Genomic DNA, 23,322 nt, shown 5'->3' on the forward strand with positions numbered 1-23,322 from the left:
GCAAATTTTTGTTGTTTTCCCTCAATTTTTTCTCAAGGTTTTTGTCATCTAGCACCAGTAAGACCTTTTTACCCTTTCCATTTTAGTTTAATCTCATTTTTCATACATTTAAAGGAAAATTTCAAACCTATAGGAATTTGGGGTTTTTTATTTTTGAGATGTTTTTTGTCCAAATTGATCAATGAGTTTTTGTTCTAAAATGACGAAAACAGGTTCTTCATGGTTTAATTTGATCAATTTGATGAATTGGGAAGTTTTTGAAATTCTAGGGCTTGAAACAACCCGAATTGGGGATTTTGTTCAATTAAGCTTGATTTGGTGAAATTGGCTTGTGTTATTGATTCATTTTGTCATTATATACTGTTATCTAACTTGTGTAATGATAAATTGATCAATTTGTTGATTTTTTTTTTTAGTGGGTTTCCAAATTTTGGGGTTTTTGTTATAAACTCTATGTTCAAGCCAATTCTACGTTTTTAAAGTCTAATTGAGCTATTCTCAATGCATTAGAGCATGCATTATGTGGTTATTCTGTTCATGCATCATATAGATTGTTCTTTTCTATTTGTTTTGTGCTCTAACCATGTCTGATGTAGTCTGCCCTTGGTTTTTTCTTTTTTTTCTTTTGTCTCTTTTCTGTCTACCCTTTCCAATCCTTAGCATCATGGTTAGGAAGACTAGAGCGCATAGGACATCCACCTCCTCTTCTACTCTAGCTTTTGATAGTGAGAGGTTTCTCAGTGAGAAAAACCAGGAGACATATGAGAAGTTAAACATTCTTAGATCTGTATGGGCTAAGAGAAAAGTTGTTTTAGATGAGCTTGACCAGGAAATTAGGAGAAATTTTGAGCGTAAGGGCTAGTTGCCTTTGATGGATATAGATCATCCTCCTCCTACTACCTTGATTAGATAGTTCTACTCGAACCTCTTTGTCCACTCCAACGAAAAGTTGGATACGGGGTGAAGAGGATGTCATTACTCCTTTGGTAGTGGCCTCTACTCTTGGGGTGCCTAAGGTACAGCAGCCTATGTATCCTTATGTTGAGTCACCTCCACTTGATGACATTATGTCATATCTGACTGGTACTTCCATTCAATAGGGTATTGATCCTCAAATCACTTCTCATGAGATGACCGAAATTCACTACATGTTTTTCCGGATTTCTTGTCATTCTCTCTGGCCCATCTCTCACTTGCACACCATTCCTATCAAGAGATGTGCATTTTTGTATGCTCTTGTCACTGATGCTCCTATGAGTTTTCCTCATCTTTTCATTCGATCCTTGGTTGAGGTTCATAGGAGTAGTTCTTTTGCTCATGCTCTTTTCTTCCCTATTTTTATTCATCGAATTTTATTGCATTTAGGTTTAGATGTGTTTCTTGCTTCTAAGCCTGTACACATTATAGCTCTTATGAGTTTTCCTCATCTTTTCATTCGATCCTTAGTTAAGGTTCATAGGAGTAGTTCTTCTGCTCATGCTCTTTTCTTCCTGGTTTTTATTCATCCAATTTTATTGCATTTAGGTTTAGATGTGTTTCTTGCTTCTGAGCCTGTACACATTATAGCTCCTATAGGTGTCACCTTCCTTAGGCAAAGAGCTACTCAGATGCGAGCTAGCTCTAAATGCCCTAGAGTTGAGTCTTCTTTGGATGTTGCACCTCCTCCTCCTCCTCCTCCTCCTTCTTCAGGTGATCTGACTGCTGATGAGTATGTTGATCCTATTGCTACTGCTACTCTTCCACCTTCTACTTTGGATGATTCTAGCATTCGTCGTATGTTGGACACTGTCATGACCGTTTAGGCGACTCATGGTCAACTTTTGGTGGACGTGCTCACGGAGCTTCAGGCTTTGCATGCAGATTTAGCGAGCTTTAGACGGTCACCTCAGCCACCTCCTTTTGATGATGAGTCTTGATTTCCCTTTGGCAATTCGTCACAAAAAGGGAAATCAAGACGTATTTATTTTGATGTCTTTATTTTTTTATGAGTTGTATATGATAGGGGGAGATATTATGTTTTTTATTTTATGTTATGTGAAATCATGATATATGTTTGTTGAGTGTTTCAGGAATATACAAGTTGATTCAGTCATGCTGCTGTCTACAGTTGCAACTAATAGAGAGTAGTTAGGTTGAATTGTTTTTGGTTTGACAATTATATTGTAATGGGCTGTTTTTGTAACTTTGAGCATTTTTTATTATTATGTGTTTTGTCACAAATCGCCAAAGGGGGAGTTTGTTAGGCTCTAAGGATTTAGGATCTAAATGTATTAGAAATTTAATGTGTAATGTTAACAAACCATGGTCAAAACTTAGAGTCTAGAATTAGGTTGCTCAAAGTATGTTTATTGTAAAGTTGGAATCGAGTAATTGTAGAAAATTACTGTTCACTTTCTGTAAGGCTCGATCGATCGAAAATTAGACTCGATCGATCGAAACTCGTGCAGATTGTTTTTCTGTAGATTTTTCCAACTTAACCCAAGCCCATATAACATGTAGGGTTTTATGTTTTGCCTTAAGTATAAAAGAAAAAACCCTAGCCATGTTTTATTGTTGTTGTTTATGTTGTGTGTATGAATCTCTTGTGAGATCTAGAGGTGTTTGCAATCATACATACTTAGGGTTATCAAGATCAAGATTGATGTCGAGAGCTTGGTGATCATTTCAGTTGCTGCATAAAGAGCTTAAAGAAAAACACAAGTGGGAGTACTTGTGGTTGCTATGAATCCAAGAAAGAAGTAGTCTGTGGACTCGGAGCTATCACGTGGTCGTGGTAGTAAGTTTTCTACTCAGGGTAGCAATAGGATGTTAGTGGTCTAAGTTGCTATTGTAAAACTTCAATTCTTTCTTAGTGGGTCTGTTTTACTTTGAGGATAGCTAGGTTAAATCCTCCCGAGGTTTTTTACCGGTTTGGTTTTCTTGGGTTATCCTATTGTTGTGTTCTTTATTTTCCGCACTGTTTCAATGATATGATTTATTTGTGTTAACCTAGATTTGTATAATTTACCTAAGTTAATCACTTGGCTAAATAACTAGGTTAATATGTCTGTGTTTAAGTGGTCTAAAAACATACAGAAGTGATATGTAGATAGCAATCAATCACAATTTCTACAAAATTCATCACATAAGTTTGAAAGAGACTATCACCTAAAGAGTTACATCATATAACTCTCACGTCTCCTAGAAAAAAAAGCTTGTAATCACAGATATTTCTTGTTTTTCCTCATAATGTACACACCAATTTTATTTCATTGTGAATTTATTGAAGCCCAATAATATACACACCAATTTTAGCATTAATCTGAGGCTACATCTTATGTTTTTTTTTTTTTGCATAAGCTACACTTTCTCGAGCACAAAATCTTATGATATGCACTAAGGTGTTCATAATTAGCTAGTAAACAGTGGTGAGATAGTTATTTATGCCTTTATCTTAGGATTTTTAGTCCTTACAATCAAAAGCATGCGACTTCAAAATCAAGATCATGTGATCAAAAACTATAAACAATTCCCACACAACATGCACTACATAGCCAAAACTAGCAAAGTATAGTAAAATAAGCTCATACAAGCTAAAGAAGGTACACAATCATGTTATGTAAAGATAATATGGTCAGCAATGATTACAAGTCCAAGAGAAATAATGCAAAACACATTTTTCCTTCCTTTCTCCTTTTTTTTTTAAAAAAAAAAATTATAAAAGGAATAACAAAAACAACCTATCATGAAATGCATGAATGTTATGCAATGCAAATCCTGGAAAAAAAAAAAAAAAAAGCAAAAGGAGAATGGTCACAAAGAATATAGAGAAGAAGAACAAGGACCATGTCAGAAAGACTCAATTAGATTGAGCTTTTTGCATCCAAAACCTTTTAGATGCAACTCTTGCATTGGAGTTATTATTCATATTAGAATGATGAGCAATTCCAAGATTGGAATAAAGGTTTAACGCCTTTACCAACTCACCAATAAGTTAGGATCTTGTGCTTGAGGCGTAAGTACTTTTGGCTTAAAGCAGTATAGCACACAAAATTATCATCACATGTAATTATACCAGGATAGCCAAGGAAAGACTTAACACATGCAACAAGAGACACAAACCAAAAGTAGACAAGTTGGAGTTTTAGCAATAAGAACTTCAAAGAATCCATGACAACAGGGGTCAAGGATCAAATCTTAAGATCAAAGGATCTAAATACAAGAGCTAACCTGCTCTAATACCACTTGTACGTTTTTAGACCCCTTAAAGTACAAGTTGATTAACCTAGTTATTTAGTCAAGTGATTACTTAAATAAATTATTCAAATCTAGCTTAACACATTCAAATCATATCATGTAAATAATGCGGAAATATAAAGAACACACGATATGATAACCCAGGAAAACCAAACCGATAAAAAACTTGGGGAGGATTTAACCTAACTATCCTCAAAGTAAAATAGATCCACTATGAAAGAATTGAAGTTTTTACAATAGAACTTAGATCACTAACATCCTATTGCTACCTTATGTAGAAAACTTACTACCACGACCACGTGACAGCTCCGAGTTCACGGACTACTTTTTTCTTTGGTCCATTGCAACCACAAGTACTCCCACTTGTGACTTTGAGACTCCACTTAAAAGTTTCAGACATTCTTTAAATTCTTTATGCAGCAACTAAAGCGATCACCAAGTTCTTGACATAATCTTGATCTTGATAACCCTAAGTGTGTATGAAGGTTAACACATCTAGACCTCACAAGAGATTCAACACACAGCACATCAAAGACTTTTAAAACGTAGCTAGGGTTTTTCCTTTTATACTTGGAGTAAAAAATAAAACTCAACACGTCAAACCGGTTTGGGCTGAGTTGGAAATTCTGCAAAAAAAATAATCTGCACAAGGATCAATCGATCGAGTCTAATTTTCAATCGATCGAACCTTGCAGATTTAGTCCAATAAATCTTGCATTCACTCGATTCCAACTTTACAAATAAATACACTTTGAGCAGCCTAAATCTAGACTCTAAGTTTTGATCATGGTTTGCCAACACATTATAAATTGAAGTTCTAATACATTTAGTTCCTAAAGTCTTAGAACCTAACAGGAATTCTTTGAAATTGAAATTCCCAAAGTGTAACTTTAGACAGAGAGATGTGGAAAATAAATTAGTTTTTGTTTTAATTGATTTGAAGAAGGTATTTTAGTCTTTTAAGTTTGTTACACCTAAGAAAAAAATATGTGCTTGTCATATGCAGTAGAATTATGTCAAACATAATAGAAAAAGCAATACTGGAGTGCAAAGTGTAATAAGTGTGATAGTTTAGGGTGCAAAGTGTGCATTCGGATAATTTAGGATGCAAAATGTAATCTGGTGTATAGTTTAAGGTGATAAAATGTAATTTCCCCAAATTTTAAAATTTCAAACAAAATCAACTTTTACTTTTAAAAAAGACACTAACAAGACAAACCTAATTATTAGCTTTAAACAAATTTCAATTCCTATTAGCACAAAAAGAAAAAATTCAATTCATAGAGAATAACACGTGGTTGGATATCAAGTTATCAATCCACCACTAGTCACTTCTATTTTTTTTTTTTTTTTTAAGTTATTGTTTAAGTCTCTTAAAAAGAGAAAAAACTCTCTGTCTCTCTTTGTCTTTTATTTCAGACAATTTAAGAGACTCTTTTTTTTGCTCGTTGCTCACTTGCTCATATGAGAGAGAGAGAGAGAGAGAGAGAGAGAGAGAGAGAGATTTGGTGAGTCTAGGCTAGGGGCAGGGCTGGCTGCTCTGCTGCTACCATGTTGTTGTTGCCTCTCCCTTCACTGTTTCAATTTAGCCATTCAACCTCTGAGTCTCTTGGTTAGGCTTAAGGTTTTGTTTGGTTTTTTTTTTGGGTTTTTCCTTAGCCGGAAAGATATGTGGCCATGAAATAGGGAATAAGCGGAACAAAATTGACTAGAAATGATAGATTAGTTTTGTTTTACAATTTTGAAAGGTCGGGCTATTTGTTTTTGATAGAATTTTGTTGATTGGGTTAAATTTTCTTTAGCTTTGATATTTATGATTTTTGTTGTTGTGCTAAATTTTTTGGGTTTGCTAAATTTTCTTTTAGGTTAGATCCATAAATTGTTTTCTGTTGCCTTTTAGAGTGCCAATAATATTGTTAAGAGGGGTAAGTGTAATTATATTGAACTAAATTGGTAAAATTAATACATAAATATATATGAGAATTTTTTTCAAAAAAATATTTGGGGGGGGGGGGGGGGGGGGGGGGACTGCCCTCCACGTCTAACAATAGCTCCATCCCTAGTTCGTGTCATATTTGGGCTGACATGACTGACCCGTTTAATAAACATGTTAGGTTAGTGCCCATCACATAGAACTCATTTGACTAGTTTAATTAATTGACATTTTACCAATGTACCCTTCAAACACTAAGTATACAAACTTATTAGCTATTGTAGTTTATTTTCTTTGACATATTATGATTGATTATTTGTGATGCAGTTACTCGTTAGTTCTAAATTTTATATTAAAATATTTTTTTTGTTTGGTTTTTCATAATTCATATCAATTTGGTTAATACTAATATATATATATATATATATATATATATTTTTGGATAAAATCTGATAAACAAGTCGATACGACTGACTCGTTTAATAGATGGTTTGTATTAGGATTGAGGAATCTTGACCTGTTTAATAAACATGCTAAGTTAGTGTTGACCAATAAAGTCGAAAACTTATGAGTCAACACAACACTTGAATACGAATTGCCACGACCACCTATATATTAGGGTACTTTCAAATTGTTCCCCATGTTTCCTTAGTGGTCAAGTTAGTCCTCATATTTTTAAACTTGCAGTCAAGCTGGCATTTTTTTTGTTATTGAAATGATGACATGAACTAAAGTGACTGCAAGCTAAAAAAAATAGGAGGACCAACTAAACTGTGAGAAAACACGAAATCAATTTGAAAGTAACCCAAAATATAGGAACAAAAGAGATATTTATGCTTTTTTGTTTTCTAAGTTATGTGGTGGGACGTGTGTGAGCTGGCAGCAGCACCAGGTAGACCTCTCTGTAAATTGTTTCAAAATGTGTTATGTCACTAGCTTTAGTGTTCTAAGAAATGCGTAGTTAATATATAAAAAATAAAAAAAAATAAAAATGAAGAATTACTATTACAACATGAAGAAAAATATAATCAACCGTCAATTTCTCCTGTAAGTAAAAACTTTATTTTGTCTCTTGCACCAATCTCAGTCCCTTTTTCATAATATATGGCCCAATAATCCTAGTGTCGTGCATGCATTGCACTTTAATTTAATAGTACATGACAAATGTCTTATTCTCTCCAACCACTAAAAATTGAAGATTTCAAATCCTTGCACATTCAAAAATTATATAAGGCTTTAATGCCGTCAATATCATCACTATGCAAACCTTGAATCACTCCTGAACGTACTTTAGGCCACATGATGGCCCCTTCAATTGAGCTATGCTCAAGCCCAAGAAGGTGCCCAATTTCATGCAAGGCAACCGTCTCATAGCTAACAACACCTGGAGTTGCTTCGACACTCCATTGTTCATCTGCATCATAATGGAATCTCCCATCAGTTGGTGAGAAAGCATGGGCGTTGCTCCCACCAGCTCCATTGAAAGGATAGCCGTCTCCGTGATCCCCCTTATGGAAACTAATTTTTAGATTTGCATTTGTGTAATCTTGAGTTCGCGAGAAAGTGAAGTGTGTGTTGGCAGTCCATGTTTGGAAAGCTTGTGCAACGGGGTTCATGGCTTCAACAGGGGTGCTAGGGAGAAATCCATAGGTGAAGTGGTACTTAGAAGCTGGCCACTTGGGATTTCCTTGGAAGAAAGAATAGTGAGAGACGGTCCGAAAAGAACCATGGTGGTGGTGATGTTTCCTCTTGCTTTAGTGCACCCAATTCATCCCATTGGCGATATCTGCCACCCCACAACGAGGCATCATCATTGATGATACTGTTTTGGCATCCATAGTCCCAGTGGTGTTGAGATGGTAGTTTAGTTGGTAAGTTTTAATGGCGGATTCCAAGAATTCATCGAAATCATCACCATTGGTATGAGTTTGATTTTTGGACTGGCTATAGCTCAAGTAACCAAAATTTTCAAGGTAGGCTTTGAGGTTATGGATACCTTTGACCTTGTCTCCCTTATGACATCCTTGAAGATGTTTGAGAAACTCAAAGGGTGACAATTTCTTTTCATGGGAATTTTGTGAAGTTGCATGAGAATGGAGAGGAAGGAGGAGGTGAAGGAGGAGAGTGAATGAAAATAGAGAAAAGGACGCCATAACTGAGAAAGTATGAAGTTAGGCTAGAACCTTTTTATTTTTTTTTTTTGGGGAGAAAAAAAGTTAGGGTAGAACTTAATGCTGCAAAAGTGTTACAGTTTGGTTACTATTTATAGATTATGAGGTAAAGTCTATAACTTACGTTATGTAAGTCATCTGTAAAGCTGGCTGACAATTCTTTTGCCAAGTCTTTAAGCTTTTTTGAGAAGGTTCTTTAGCCAAGTCAGTGGTATGTGTGTACATTCATACATTGTATATGACTATTTTTTTTTTTTCTTTCTGAAAATTACCATATTAGAGTACACGTTATTCAGCATTAGATTATACACCGATTCTCCACGCGAATATAAGTTAACGAGCATGAGAATATTAAAAGGAAAACAGGAGTTTAGCAAACAATTAAAAAAATGAGACCAGGATGTTAGGACATATGTGATTCACTTGTTAGGAACATATGTCATCATTTTATATAATTGACTAATCCTCTGAAAAAACACACTTTACTTGTATTTGGGTAAATCTGGATGTTTTTAATATTTCAAGAAATAAGGTTTCAAGATCAAGTGTTGAAGTTATCAAGTCTGTCCAAGAAACAAGTTGAGAAGTGCAAATTCATTAAACCTCGACAGCTGTATCTATCGAGTTTAAGAAAGCTGTTTCAACCCGTGCGCTCAACAGCTGCTCGACACCTCCTATCTGTCGAGGTTTAAGAAAGAAACAAAAATTCTGATCTGTTTTCTTGGAATCTGTGAATGTGTCTTTGGGACTTCTTTTCTCCTAATCCTAGACATATAAAATGATTATTTTAAGGGTTGTCAAAGAGTACACAAGTTGCACAAGTTTTGAGAAAGTCTGTTCAAGTAAATTGTGACCGGAGACAAAGTTTTGCTCTAGTTCATCATTCTTGAAGAAGTTGTTGTGTATGTGCATCTTAGGGTTTTGTGACCAAGCATCTTCTTGATCTTCATCGTTGGGATGAACTGAAGAACTTTGTAGCCAACAACCTTCTCTAGTTGATGACTGAAGTCGCGTACTAGGATCCACGCAATTGGTAGTCATGTACTTAGGAGCCGTGCATCAAAAGGAAAAATTGTCACTACAGAACAAATCCAATTGGATATTGGGGTAAGGGTTCAATTGTAGGTTGGTATAAGGTACTGGGTTCCTTTACTTGTAATCGCTTGTTGTGATAATAGTGGAATTTCGGGAGTGGTAACCTGAAAATCACCCAGTAGGGTTTTTACCGTTAGGTTTTCCCCATTCGTAAACAAATCACTATGTCAAATTTATTTTCCACTGCACACTTAGATTATTGGTGATTCATTTGTGCTACCACACGTTTGCATATTAATTAACTTAATTAATTCACTTGGCTAAATTAATTGGTTAATTTATCATAAGAGGTCAATTCATTTTTGGCCTATCACAGGAGACCAATTCTTTACTTTGATCTTAATGTAATACTCTTGGTCTTACCTCTTTTCTTATTTACATGATAGTTTCCAAATTTGCATCTAAAAAAAAAAGGAAAAATTACATTTTACCACCTTAAACTATAGTTCATATTACACTTTGCACCATAAACTTTTCAAATGTACTTTTTGCATCATAAACTATGGCCCTTGTTACACTTTGCACCCTGATGTTAAGTTTGCTATTAACTTGGATAGAAAAATATGACACTACGTGAAAAGACCTAATTGCCCCTCTTCTCAAAGCTTTAAAAACAAAAGATAAATTATATTTTACTATCCTAAATTATACTCCTTATTACACTTTACACCCTAAACTTTAAATTTTCATCCAAATTAACAGTAAACTTAACAGCAGAGTGCAAAGTGTAACAAGAGTCATAGTTTAGGGTGCAAAACGTGTATTCAAAAAGTTTTGGGTGCAAAGTGTAACATGAGGTATAGTTTAGGATAGTAAAATGTAATTTCGAAAAAAAAAAAAAAAAAAAAGGTTTCTAAATATAGGACAAAATGATAAGCGGAAATTGCCAGTTGGGAGAAGGTGTGTAAAGTATGCAATGTGGCTACCACGGAAACAAATATAATTTGGCTCCAAATATGTTTAGAACTATATTTTCCAACTGTAACAATTTATAAACTATTCATGAAGAGTATAGCCAAAAAAAAAAAAAAAAAAGATATGATATCGTGTTGCACAATTGTCAAAAAATTTAAGTTGGGCTTCAGTATTTCAGGTGATTTCAAAAATTGACAAATCAAAACCACATATATAATACTAGCCTCATCACGCGCGTTTTTTGCGTGCAATGAGACACTTTTTTATTTTTTATTTTGGGTTTAGTATTATAATGTTTAAAAGTGGGATTGAGATAGTTTCATAATTTTTAGGATTTTTCTCTACACGAGAGTTGATAAAAGTTTGAAAAATTGAATTTAAAATAAAAAGTGGTAATTCAAATTGGAGAAGAGAAAGGAAAAGACCTAAAACTTAGGATCTTTTTAAAAAAAAATTAAATTACTCTTTTAACCAGCCTGTGTTTTTAGATTTAAAACTATTTAAATAAAAGATAGGGGTATTTTAGAGAGTTTAAAAATTTGTGTGAGGATATTTTAGTAAGTAAAATGATAAAACTCAAACAGGAAATCTTGTTATTAGTAGCACCAAGAAGACTCTGAACTTTTTTTTTTTTTAAAGAGAAATAAGACTGTGAACGTGACTTGCAATCACTACTATCTAGCTGCATCAGCTTTTCACTTCACTCCATAATGGGTCAAAAGAAATTTCCTTTGGCCCATTAGTTAGGTTCAAGCTAGGGTTGTAGTGAAACGATTCACTCAAATCCGGGCCTGTAATTGTACAAAAGCCCAATTAACTCATGATCCCTCTTCCCCACTAGACCCTTTTTTTAGTTGGATCTTATTGGACTTCCTCAACTAATTGTTTGAAGTGAACACACTGGTAAAGTGGAAGAGAATAATTACACAGAGAGAGAGAGAGAGAGAGAGAGAGAGAGAGAGAGAGGGCTAATCTGTTGTGTCTTTTAAAGCAATGGTTGAGGTTGCACCACTAAAGATGGTTGAGGTTTGAAAGTTCAAAAACGTGTATAAACACCTTTGAACGTTTAGACCCCCAAATTACAACTTAACCAATTCAAGCAATATGTCAAACAACTAGTGTGCGGAAACTTAACATATGCTATAATATGGAATTGGTAAAAACTATCTAAGCCAAAGAAAAATATAATCCACAGCAGATAATAAAAAGGCAAAGATAGAGAGGAAGGAAGATGCAAACACAAAGACAACATGCGATGTGTTATCGAAGAGGAAACCGAAGCCCTCGGCGTAAAACCTCTCCGCGCCTCCAAGCGGTAAACAATCCACTAGAAATACAGTTGGGATACATGGACAGCAATAGACCCTCCAAGCCTAATCTACCCAGTGCACCTAAGCCCTCCAAGCTTCTTGCTCCAACGAGGTTGCACCGAACCTTTTTCTTTTCTAGCTTCCCGGATTCCGTTACTAGACCGTAGCATCAACCAATGAAGATTGGTTCCTTCCTAACTGCTTCCCAGAAATCCAAATAGCTGTCTCACAGTGATGATGATGATGAGAACCAGGTTTGGTATAATGCCTCTCAAGGATTTGACAATGGAGAGGAAGAGAGTTGAGGAATTTGAAGAGACTCTAAGGTATAGATTGTGGGTGAATCAATCTTGTTTTTCTTTAGGGTTTCTCTCTCAAAAATCTCTCTGGAAGCTCTCTTTCAATCGTGGGTAAAAGGGGTATTTATACTGGAGTGGGAGAGGAATGTGAAACGTCAGGTTTTACAAAACAGGGGTGGCTCGCGGCTTGACTAAGTCGCGAGATCCAGTCGCGAGATAACCGTATGGCCAGTTGTCTTGTTTTATCCTGTAGTGCTCCAGCTAGCATGACTGTTCATCTTCCAGCATGCTTGGCACGTGTGCTGCGTCTGGCGGCTTGCAGCCGCGAGTCCCAGCCGCGAGTCTCTGTTTTCTTGCACACTCTTGAGCAATCTTCACTCTATCTCACTCACTACCCTTACATCAAACCCACTTAAATACAGGGTTACTAAATGCTGAATTACAAGCAAATTTGGCACGGAATAAAGCCAATTAGATGGTTGAATAAATTCAACCTTACAATCTCCCCCTTTGGCTATTCCGTGACAAAACCCTAAAACAGACTCTAGACTTAAAATGTGAGTTGGGAACAGTTGATCAAAACTCACTCACACCTAACTCTAGAAGCTGTGAAGCACTTGAATCATATGAACATAATACTGCTGAAACACAACAATACACCATGATCATTGTAAGCAAAAAATAATAAAATGCATATGAAACAGGCAATATGTGATCAAGCAAAGATGGAGTTAAGGAATAAACCATGACTTGATCAACCAAGTGAACACCATAAGGTAGTGTTCACAGTGCTCATTCACACTTGGAATGAACACAAGGACATACAAGTTAACAAGCACAAGGCAAGACACTTGTATGCTCAACACTCAACCAATGCATAATACACAAGGTATATGCATCTAGGAACAATCCTACAAGGGCACAAGAGTGACAGTACATAAACCAAAATGCAAGACATTTAGATTAAAGTACTGATTTCAACATAGCATAAAGGTTGCAATAAGCAAGGTACAAACCATAAAGCCTACAAACTATGCATAAAACATTAACCCTAAAAGCTTACAAAAGCACAAGGGTACAAACACAAAACATCCTGAATAACAGTTTACAAAACACAATATATCAACTTAAGGTGAAAACTTAAACTGAAGAAGAATGTAAAGACACTCCCCCTTAGGTAATATCCTCCCCCTCTGATCATGCCTATCACTCCCCCTTTTTGTCATGGAATAGGCTATTCATCCTCTTCCAGCTTTCTCTGAATTTGATCCAATTGAGTTTGAAGAGAAGTAAACTTCATATCCCATCGAGTGCTTTGATGGTGTAGAGAGGCTGTGAGTCCAGACATCTTTGTATTCAACTCGTGGACAGAGGATACAATACGATCAAGTTTCTCATCTAGGGAGAGAGTGCTGAAATGAGATCCACTGTGAGATGCAGAAGTTTCTGGTTTGGCTCTCTTCTGACTATGTCCAATGCTTGCATTGAATGTACGCATGTTGATTGGACTTGGTTTTGAGATAGGAGATTCTTTTGCTGTTGGATAAATTCCCTTGAGCTTCAAGATCCGTGAAATGAGACTGCAGAAAGGAACGCATATCCGAGACTCAGTTCGAAGAACCGTTTTGCGCAGAACATGAAAGATATGAGCACAGATGTCTATTTCCACATCAGAGATTAGATCATGAAGAAACAAAGCAAGTCCGAGGTTCATATATCCAGTGCTTGATAAAGGGTACAAATTGTGAAACATCACAATTGTAAGCACTCTCAGTTTTGGAGAAAGAGAGGAAACACTGATGGATTTCCCATTGGGTGAGAACTCCAAGTCTTGACCAAGACTTTCTTTGAGAAGCTCCTCATCAGGACAGAGATCATCATAAACCGGTGAATGTCGGAAAATTGGTCTGTTGATGTGAAGAATTTCTGCCAGATATGCAGGAGAGACAGAAAAGCTCTTTTTCCGAACCAAACACTTAAGTTCATCTCCTTCCACAATTGCGTTAGCATAAAATTCTTTTACCAAATCTTCATACGCTTCATCCAGATCAGAGAGAAGGTAATTCCAATCCTTGTGAGCAAACCATTTCGGAATGTCAGTGTCATGAAGTGAGGGCTGATCCACAGCTCTTTCTAGTAATGGTGTGGCATGTAGAAAGTAATTCTCATAAGATTGATAGGCTGCATATGATCTAAACTTGTTGGGATCGAATCTCTTTGATGAAGAGCGAGTCCCTTTTGTTTGAGGTGGGTAATCATCAACATCAATTACTGGTTCCTTCCTTTTGGAACTACCTCCTTTCACAGCAGCTTTCTTGAATAGTGACATGACTAGTCTGTATTATGAACAAGGGAAATGACAGAACACAATCCAACAGACTTTATTAGCAGGGGGTTAGTGGAAATTTTAGGGTAATGAAGAAACCCTAATAGCTGGATGAAAATGGTCAGAAAATAGCAATGAGGGACACAAAAGGCCCAAATTGAACTACACAGTAGAGGGAGTCAAAATAAAACCACACAAGCAGCTGAAAAAGGACCCACATTCAACAACACATCAACAGGATACCACACAGGATCATTCTGAAATACCACATCAACAGCAGACCAGACAAAAATAGCTAACCCTAGCTAAGCACATGATGAAGAACAAGACCAACAATATAAAATAGCTCAAAACAGAAACAAAAGCTTCCATAAGCTAAGCATGGACAAAGAGTAATAGCTGAGCTAAAAACCCATCTCAAAATCATACTCAAATGCGAATAATCCAGAGGGAAAAACATAACAACAAGTAGAATAGAGTTCAAGACAGAAAAACCATACCTGTTACTCGATGATTTTGAGCTGAAAAGAGGCAAATAATGGAGATCGAAAATGGAGGCACGGTGTGAAGGGGTAAGAACAGATGAGAAAGACAATGAACAGTCACAAAAAGATCGAGGGAAAAACAAAAAGTTTAAAAACTGCCTCTGTATTTCCAAAACACGCGATTTTCGCGACTGAAACGAGTCGCCAAAAATTCGCCAGATCAAGCCGCCAAAACACTTAAGGAAAAAAAATTGAAAAAATTTTTCTAAGTGTTTTTCGTGACTGGAAGGTCTACCCGCGAGTGAGTCGCGAGATGAGCCGCGAAAATCTCTGAGTAAACCGTGCGACTGGACCTTCCACTCGCGAACAAGTCACCAAAAATGACCCGCGAAGACGCGACTGAGGCACGCGACTTGACATACCCGCGACTAAGTTGCCAAAACAGGGCAAAACTGGATTTTTGACATTTTCAGATTTTTCAAACAAAATACTTTCCAAAAACACCTAAAACACTCAAAAATCTTTTTGTACTTGAATTAACAAAGATTGAGCATGTGAAAACACATTTCATCAAGTACAATCACACAAATGAATATGGCATTTATTGAACATAAACTTGTGTGTTATGTGTGGATATCAACAATGAGATAGTCCTTCGTCTAATGTGAAGCTTCAATGATCAATTCAACTAGGGCATACACAATTAGCACTAGATCATGTGACCCATCTCAATTATAGAAATATGTATATATGACCTCCCACACAACTTGATAACATAACATGGAGCTTAACATTTGACTCCATTTTCAATCATAACATTTGATCTTTTTGATCTTTTGAGGCAATCATCTCTCATTGTGAGAGTGATATATGACATTTCACTTTAAAGAACAAGCCTTTGGCTTTTTGAATAAACATTCTCTTTAATATAAGGTCGCTTACCCTTTTTCCTAGTCAAATACTAGAATGTGCGACAGGCTTTTGCAGCTCAATATCTCTTTTCATTTGGAGATTTACATTTGGTGAGCTCTTTTTAACAAAACAAAAATAAAGAGTGGGAAGATATATAGACACAAGTCTATGCATGTCTCAAGATCAACAAAACAATTCACTAATCATTCATGACAAGTTTGAAAATCTATTTACAACAATCACAAAGATTTCAAGATTTCTCCCACAAAGATATGAGTGCAAAGAAACAAGCAATGCTCGAAAATGCACAAAGCCATTAGCACAAAGGTACAAGGCAAAATAAGTTTTGAGACAAAAACTCAACAATTTCAATCAAGCTTTTTGATTTTCTAATTTTTATGTGATTTTTGGATTTTTGACATAAAAGAAGAAAATGATTGAACAAACATAAAAAGAAGCAACAGTATTCACAACTGGACAAACAAACAATAAACATGTTGCACAAAGAGCTAACAAAGAAGTGTGTGCCCCAACACAAACAGATTTATCATATTATAAATATGTGAAGCACACAACACACAAGAGAGTCAAGGAATTGTACCAACACCAATGGTCTTACGGAATGATTCAAACCGTGGACCATCGAGAGGCTTGGTGAAGATGTCCGCCTTTTGATTGTCGGTGTGTATGAACTCAAGACACACAACTCTTTCCTCTACCAAATCCCGAATGAAATGGTAACGTATCTCTATGTGTTTAGATTTTGAATGCTGGACAGGATTCTTGGAAAGATTAATGGCACTGGTGTTGTCATAGAAGACACACATCGTTTCTTGAGGACTTCCATAGTCATGAAGTAATTTCTTCATCCAAAGAAGCTGAGTGCAGCAACTTCCAGCAGCGATGTATTCTGCTTCAGCAGTAGATAGAGACACGAAATTCTGCTTTTTGCTCATCCATGAGACAAGATTGTTGCCAAGGTAGAAATAGCCACCTGAAGTACTTTTCCGATCGTCTACACTCCCAGCCCAGTCAGCATCTGAATATCCAGCAAGACAAGCATTTGAGTCTTTTGAATACCACAGACCATAGTTTGAAGTACCATTCACATATCGAATGATTCTCTTAGCAGCAGTCAAGTGAGATTCCTTCGGATTAGCTTGGTACCTGGCACAAACGCCAACACTGAAAGCAATGTCCGGTCTACTGGCTGTAAGATAGAGCAAACTCCCTATGATGCTCTTATACAATGTAGGACTTACTTCGACTCCAGAAGAATCAACATTCAGTTTAGTGGATGTGCTCATGGGTGTGGAGGCATGTTTTTTGGAGTCTAGTCCAAACTTCTTGACAATGTTTCTGGCATACTTCTCTTGAGATACAAATATACCCTCCTTTTGTTGTTTGACTTGAAGACCCAAGAAAAATGTGAGTTCCCCCACCATACTCATCTCAAACTCCTTATTCATCTCCTCAGAAAATTCAGTAGCACGATCTTCGATGGTTGCCCCAAACACTATGTCATAAACATAGACTTGTGCCACAAAGAGATAATCTTCATCATTTTTAACAAACAAAGTTCGGTCGGCATACCCTCTTTTGAAACCTCTATCTAGAAGATAATGTGTAAGACGATCGTACCACGCTCTAGGCGCTTGTTTTAAGCCATAAAGGGCTTTCTTTAATCTTAATACATGATCTGGAAAATGAGGATCCTCAAATCCTATTGGTTGCTCAACAAATACTTCCTCATTTAGATATCCATTCAGAAATGCGCACTTTACATCCATTTGATAAAGTTTGAACTTCAAAGTGCACGCAATGGACATGAGGATTCGAATGGATTCGAGTCTTGCCACCGGAGCGAAAGATTCATCAAAATCTATTCCTTCTACTTGAGTGTATCCTTGAGCTACTAACCGAGATTTGTTTCGAATTATCTTTCCATCTTCATCAGTTTTGTTTTTGAAAATCCATTTTGTGCCTATAACATGAACGTTCTCAGGCCTTGGAGCAAGTTCCCACACATCATTCCTCACAAACTGATTCAGCTCTTCATGCATTGACTCAACCCAATTCTCATCTTGAAGAGCCTCTTCAACCCTTTTTGGTTCAAACTGTGCAAGATAGCAGTGATATGTTACATGATTGGCTAGCAGAATGTTTCCTTTCTTGAGGCGAAGACCGTCATCAAGAGATCCTATGATGTTACTTTCCGGATGATTCTTGATAACTCTTGAAGATGGCCTTTTTGAAGTGGAAACTTCATCACTTCGAGAGATAGGAGGATGAACTTCCAGAGGAGTAAGAGGGCTTGATGTTCTAGACATCGATCTCGTTTCCATTCTTGGGTTGATGGGAGTCGATTCTACTTCTGGTATAGGTTCTTCACCTTCTATATCCAAAGCTTCTACCTCAACATCGGGCTCTTTGGTGCTCGGCCCTTCTGCATCATCAATCATTTCCACCTTAGATAAGGCATCATCAATCTTGACATTTATGGACTCCATCACAGTCTTTGTTCTCTTGTTAAACACTCTATACGCTCTACTTATAGTAGAGTACCCAAGAAAAATACCCTCATCACTTCTCGCATCAAACTTCCCAAGATTCTCCCGATCATTTAGGATATAGCATTTACTTCCAAACATCCGGAAATACTTCACTTTAGGCTTCTTCCCATTCCATATCTCATAGGCAGTCTTCTTTGTACCAACTCGAAAGAAAATCCTATTGCCAATGTGACAAGAGGTGTTGACAGCTTCTCTCCAAAATTTTTGAGGTATTTGCTTGTTAAGCAACATGACTCTTGCCATCTCCTGAATCACACGATTTTTTCTCTCTACCACTCCATTTTGTTGTGGAGTTTTGGGAGCTGAAAATTCTCGTTTAATTCCATTCTTCTCACAGAAGGACTCGAATCTTGCATTCTTAAATTCCCTCCCATGATCACTTCTAATTTTGGCAATCGGAATCCCTCTTTCGTTTTGTAGTTTCTTGCACAGAATCTCCAACCTCTCACATGCTTCTGATTTTTCTCTAAGGAATTCAACCTAAGTGTATCTTGAGTAGTCGTCCACAATGACCATAATGTATCTCTTCCCCCCTAGGCTTTCAGTTCTGGTAGGCCCCATTAGATCAACATGAAGTAACTCCAAGCACCGAGAAGTGGCAATCACATTCACCTTGTGATGACTTGCCTTAGTTTGCTTCCCCATTTGACACGCACCACAAACGGTCTTCTTCACTTTTCCAAACTTAGGAAGTCCCTCGACTGCTTCAAGTTTGGAGACTTTTGCTACTTGTTTGAAGTTGGCATGCCCAAATCTGTGATGCCACAGCTCCAACATATCCACACGAGCACTTCTACACGATATGGGTGCCGTGGGAACTATTCCATAACAGTTATCTGTAGTCCGATTTCCTTCCAAAACCTGAATCCCCTCTTCATTGATGATCACACATCCCTTCTTAGAGAATTGTACCAGAAAATCATCATCACAAATTTGAGTGATGCTCAGCAAATTCGCCTTCAGCCCTTTTATGTACAGCACATCTTTCAACAGCGGCAAACCAGGTATCTCAATGGTTCCTTTGCCTAGGCCTTGAGCATGACTTCCATCACCAAAGGTCACATAGTCACCAACCTTTTCTTTGAGTGTCTTAAACAGTGACTTATCCCCTGTCATATGGCGAGAACACCCACTGTCAAGATACCACAAACACGCATTAAACACCTTAAATGAGGTATGCACAAATAGGTTCACATGTGACAAACATTCTTGACCTTCAAACACAAACTCATCATCAGTTTTCATGCTTCTTTCAGATTGATTTTTCATTTTCAGATTCTCAATCATCTCACACAACATTCTATTCTTTCTTCTATATTTCTTAATCAATGATTTAGATTCAGATATGCTACTGTGTAAGACATGATTCTGATTTTCAAGATATTCCAGCATGTGAACAAATGCTCTAGCATGTTTCTTAGGTTTTAACAACTCTACGAGATCATTATTAAAACACTTTTCAGACATATGCATAGAGTCATTTTCACAAACACTTAAGCTACAATTCAGCATGGTATTTTCTATAACAACAACCACAGCACAGGGGTCTAGGATCACACTTAGGTAATAAAACCACAACAAGTGTACCCGCTCTGATACCAATTGAAAGTTCAAAAACATGTATAAACACCTTTGAACGTTTAGACCCCTAAATTACAACTTAACCAATTCAAGCAATATGTCAAACAACTAGTGTGTGGAAACTTAACATATGCTATAATATGGAATTGGTAAAAATTATCTAAGCCAAAGCAAAATATAATCCACAGCAGATAATAAAAAGGCAAAGATAGAGAGGAAGGAAGATGCAAACACAAAGACAACACGCGATGTGTTATCGAAGAGGAAACCGAAGCCCTCGACGTAAAACCTCTCCGCCGCCCTCCAAGCGGTAAACAATCCACTAGAAAATACAGTTGGGATACATGGACAGCAATAGACCCTCCAAGCCTAATCTACTCAGTGCACCTAAGCCCTCCAAGCTTCTTGCTCCAACGAGGTTGCGCCGAACCTTTTTCTTTTCTAGCTTCCCGGATTCCGCTACTAGACCGTAGCATCAACCAATGAAGATTGGTTCCTTCCTAACTGCTTTCCAGAAATCCAAACAGCTGTCTCACAGTGATGATGATGGTGAGAACCGGGTTTGGTATAATGTCTCTCAAGGATTTGACAATGGAGAGGAAGAGAGTTGAGGAATTTGAAGAGACACTAAGGTATAGATTGTGGGTGAATCAATCTTATTTTTCTTTAGGGTTTCTCTCTCAAAAATCTCTCTGGAAGCTCTCTTACAATCGTGGGTAAAAGGGGTATTTATACTGGAGTGGGAGAGTAATGTGAAACGTCAGGTTTTACAAAACAGGGGTGGCTCGCGGCTTGACCTCGCGGCTTGACTAAGTCGCGAGATCCAGTCGCGAGATAACCGTATGGCCAGTTGTCCTGTTTTATCTTGTAGTGCTCCAGCTAGCATGACTGTTCATCTTCCAGCATGCTTGGCACGTGTGCTGCGTCTGGCGGCTTGCAGCCGCGAGTCACCCGCGAGTCCCAGCCGCGAGTCTCTGTTTTCTTGCACACTCTTGAGCAATCTTCACTCTATCTCACTCACTACCCTTACATCAAACCCACCTAAATACAGGGTTACTAAATGCTGAATTACAAGCAAATTTGGCACAGAATAAAGCCAATTAGATGGTTGAATAAATTCAACCTTACAAGGTTGCACCACTAAAGCTACACTTGCACAATACTACATTTATTTACTACTTTATTTTTTGGTCAGGCCCAAGTAAGGCTATAAATGAACCAAACCGTTCATAAACAGTTCAGACTTGAACAAACCAAGTTTAAACTTTAGTTTTAAGTTTATTTAATAAACGAGCCAAGTCCAAGTAAAAAATATTATTCATGAACAAGTTCGTAAACACCAAGGCTCGATACAAAAGTAACAAAACAAGTTGAAGCTAGGCTTATTTATGAGTTTGGTAATAAAATTGATATGAGCTTGACAAGTAAACTCATATCCTTCTAAGACTTTAATTAATTTTAAGTTGAGACCACTCATCCAAACCAAATAGGCTAGATAATAAATTTGATATATGCTTGATATTATACTTGTGTTGAATCTCAAGTTCAAAAGCATGAAATTGAACTTAAGTTTGGGCTTGATATTGAGCTCAACTTGGCTTGACTAATGAATCAAGCCAAGCCAAGTTGAGCTCAAGTTTGAACAATATTTTTAGGCTTGTATCAAACTCAAGCCAAGCTTGAACATTCTACTTTTGCTGTCGAGCCAAGATTGAACATTCACTACTCGACAAAACTCGACTTGTTTACAGCCCTAGGCCTAGGCCCTTTTGAACCCTCCCTTGGCTCTGTATCTACACTCATGTGTATTATTTAAATAAGACTTGTTAACAAAGTCATTTTACTAAAATTATATATGAATGGTATCTCCAATGACCACTTAGTGAGTTGGAAAAAGATACCTCCAAAGATATTTGGAGTCAAACATTCTACCATATAAAGTGCTAAATGTGTGAAAAGAGCATATCAACATTAACTTTGTACAACTCTTGAGTTGGTGCCCTCCATTTTGTATCCAACATCCTCTCTTGGTTAGGAAGTTCCTATGAGTAGCTTGGAATGACTCATAAGCACTCCTTAGAATCTCCTCACAGACCTCACTAGACATGGAAAAACAGGTCAGAATTTACTGACCCGACTTGAAAATGCCCATCCAAACTCGAATTTTCTTGACCCAAAGCAAAAATAGGTTAACTCGTGACCCGACCCTTTTTTTTGTAGTTAACTCGAGACTCAAACCATTTTTAAAAAACTTTTTATTTAGTAAAAAAAAAAAAAAAAATTAAGACAATATTGGTAATTTAGTCATTTGTTGTGAGCTTTAAGGAAATAATTGAGACATTTACATAATTGTATGCAAATAAATTGAAAGATAAATGGTTGAGGCATTCTATAATGAGTAAAGATTTTTAAATATCAAATAACAATATACATACTAAGATAATCTTGTTACAGTAGAGTTAAAAACATATATTTAAAATTATAGATATGTATAAGAAATATTCGTAAGTGTGAAAAGAGTGAAACCAAAGTATCAATGAAATTAACATAAATTATGAATGCTTAGGCCTACTTTTTAACAATTCATGTTCAAAATAAATGGCTTTTTAAAATAAATTATGATATTTCTTGGAGTATGCATTGCTTAACAATGACATGATTTTCATAAAAGAGACTGTATAAAATAAAGTATCAACCACAATTGATAATAGATTATAAAATTAGTTTTTAAGATTGTAATTTCTTATATATTTTTATTCTTTGTCAAATTATTTATCCAATAAGGGATTTGTAAATTTGTTTTATGTCTTGGAATGTTGGGATTGTGTAGAAATGAAACTTTTTTATTTGTTATACTTATCCTTTGTGCTATTTTGTTTTAGTTAGAGCATTCACAGCAAAGTTCCCAAAAAATATAGCTTTTACCAACTCAAAAACTTACTTTATCTATTTTAACAACCCACTTTACAATACACCCAACATCAAATGTTCTATTTTAACATACAACACATTAAAATAATATAAACAATACAATATAATAATACATCCCAATATAATATACAATAGCCATATCCAATTTTAATTAAAAAAGAAAAAAAGAAAAAGAAAAAGAAAAAAAGCCACAACCAACCACAGTCAGCCGCAACAACCATTACCTTTACCACCGCTCCATCAGCCACAACCACCACTATGGCAACCACAACTCACTACAAGAAAACAAAAATTAAAAAATAAAACCACAACCCAACCATCGCCAACAACTAGTCAACCACCATCACAATCACAAAATCCAGCAACTTCCTCTTCCACCACCGTATAAAAAAAAAATTAAAAATTAAAAAAAAAAAAAAAGCCCACCACCTTCCTCTTCCACTACCATCACAAAACCCAACCACCTTGCTCTCCCACAACCATTACAAAACCCAAACCACTATCACAAACACAAACACCACCATCTTCAACAATCCACGGCAAACCCATTAAAAT

At 36.5% G+C, this 23,322-nt stretch overlaps 1 pseudogene; it reads right to left on the reverse strand.

Moving 5' to 3' along the window:
- Positions 1-7,386: 7,386 nt before the first annotated feature.
- On the reverse strand, positions 7,387-8,322 carry LOC115993982 (annotated as a pseudogene).
- Positions 8,323-23,322: the final 15,000 nt, after the last annotated feature.

The sequence above is a fragment of the Quercus lobata genome, chromosome 6, assembly GCF_001633185.2.
Source record: "Quercus lobata isolate SW786 chromosome 6, ValleyOak3.0 Primary Assembly, whole genome shotgun sequence".
NCBI classification, from domain to species: Eukaryota; Viridiplantae; Streptophyta; class Magnoliopsida; order Fagales; family Fagaceae; genus Quercus; species Quercus lobata.